Raw genomic sequence first — 2,500 nt, forward strand, 5'->3', positions numbered from 1 at the left:
TGCTGACAGAATCAAAATGGCTGTCCCTGTGTCCTGCGTGCGAACACATATCCTGGTGAGATTTGCTGACTGACTTAAGACATTTTCAGTGAGCTCGTGAGCTGATAAGAAGAAAACGGGAGGCTTGTGGGCTACAGTGTTTGAGACCAAAAAAAAAAAAAAAAATGGATGGAAGAATGTATCAGTATCAATAGCTCAAGGAGGCGTCACTGCATTCGGTCAAATCCATATACGCTACACCACATCTGCCAAGCAGATGCCTGACCAGCAGCGTAACCCAACACGCTTAGTCAGGCCTCGAGAGAAAAAAATTAATTCAAAAAATAATCAAATAAAATAAAACAAAAATAAAATAAATAAATGCTGTACCAAATGGAAACCAAGAACTGTTCTGTGGACATTTGAAGAAATGACGAAGCGGGGAATGAACTTTGTTCACAAAAGAACATTTATGTGAACTGACAAATGTAAGCGCAAGGAATCAACACGGAGGGAATGCTCAGTGTATACAGATGAATGGGAAGGATTCAGTGGCAAGTATGTTTCTGGTCTGTCTGCGAAAGTGAACATAATTACCCTCTGATTAGAAAGGATAATAATCAATACAACATAATTATCAAGATCGAAACCGACCACCAACTACACATAATAGCGTTAACCAGAAAATGACGTGTACAGTTTTATCAATACATGTGTGTGTGTGTGTGTGTGTGTGTGTGTGTGTGTGTGTGTGTGTGTGTAAGTGAAATAAACAGAAAAATATCTCTACGATTCTGTATGTATCATATAATCTGTTCTTAGATGACCTCAGTAAAAAAAAAAAAAACAAAAAAAAAACCAACTCCTTCTTCTCCGTTCGTGGGTTGCAACTCCCACCTTCACTCGTATGCACACGAGTGGGCTTTTACGTGTATGATACCGTTTTTAACCTCGCCATGTAGGCAGCCGTACTTCGTTTTCGGGGGAAACTTCACCTCCAACTTCCTGTCTGTGGAGATAGAGTGTCAACATCTCAGGAGCCAGAAAGAATCAAGGGGGTGGGTGGAGTGTGTTTTATAAAGAACGTTGTGTGGCAGGTCTCCACTCCACCCCCAAAAACCCCCCAAGGTGGGAGGTGTGGGGACGGAGGGGGGGGGGGGGTAGGGGAATACACTCACTCACTCAGCTCTTTGACTGGCCAATTACTGTTGTCAGCAGAGGTCTTTGTATAGGTGGTGGTGGCACGGTGATCAATCAGAACATGGGGGCGGGGGTGGGGGTGGGGAGGGGGTTGGGAGGGTCGAGGGTGGGGGGCGATTCAGCATCAAGTGAAGTGACTTAGCAGCAGCAGCAGCAGTAGTGCAGTATCTCCTGTGATAGGTGTGTGGTAGTGATGGAATGTGGGGCAGAGCAGGCCTCTAATATTGATAGCTCCCCAAGGACCGACTGCTGGCACCGGGACTGTGTCCACGGGCAGAGGAAGGAGCCTGGGCATACATGGCTGTGCACGTGAGGTGGTGGGGGGGGGGGTGGGGGGGGCAGGCGGGGGCGTTGGGGGGGGGGGGTCATACAATGATTGAATACAACATGGAGCAAGACCAAAAAAAACAAAAAACAAACAGGCACATGATATCGTGGCATTCTATCAACCTTGAGAAATTTAAAAGATGAGGAGGAAAACAAACGAACGGATAACAGTTGAAATTTTTGAACCGCCACTGGAGGGGGTGGACGGAGAGAGAGAGAGAGAGAGAGAGAGAGAGAGAGAGACAGACAGACAGACAGACAGACAGACAGACAGAGACAAAAGAGACAGAGAGAGACAGAGAGAGATGCATACATCTAAATACAATATATATATATATATATGTGTGTGTGTGTGTGTGTGTGTGTGTGTGTGTGTGTGTGTACAAATATATATATATATATCGATTTAAGGCGAAATATTGGAAGTGTGTCACACTCAAGAAGTCAATGAATTTTCATTACACACACGCGCGCGCGCGCACACACACACACACACACACACACACACACACACACACACACACACACACACACACATATATATATATATATAGAGAGAGAGAGAGAGATAGAGAGAGAGAGAGGGGGGGAGGGAGGGAGAAATGTGTGTACAAATACAAGTGAGTACACATTGTACATATTACACAGATTAAAGGAGACAAGGAAAATACAACCAACAAACCCTTCATACAAAGACAAGGCGAGGCACAAAAACAAGTAAAAACAAACACACACACACACACACACACACACACACACACACACACACACACACACACACACACACAGAAAGGAAAGACAAGACAAAGGAAGGAGCAAAAAAAAAAAAAATCTCTGTATCAAGCAGAACAGACAACAACCCCTAAGGACGACCACCGGACCCATGTCAAACGGATGGGCCTGGATTGATCTGTATCGGGGTTCGATCTCTCCCGCCATGTTGTCCCCCTTCCCTGCCAGCACACGCAGATTCCCAAGCGTAATTAAAGGCCGT

Source organism: Babylonia areolata, chromosome 9 (assembly GCF_041734735.1).
Source record: "Babylonia areolata isolate BAREFJ2019XMU chromosome 9, ASM4173473v1, whole genome shotgun sequence".
Taxonomy (NCBI): domain Eukaryota; kingdom Metazoa; phylum Mollusca; class Gastropoda; order Neogastropoda; family Buccinidae; genus Babylonia; species Babylonia areolata.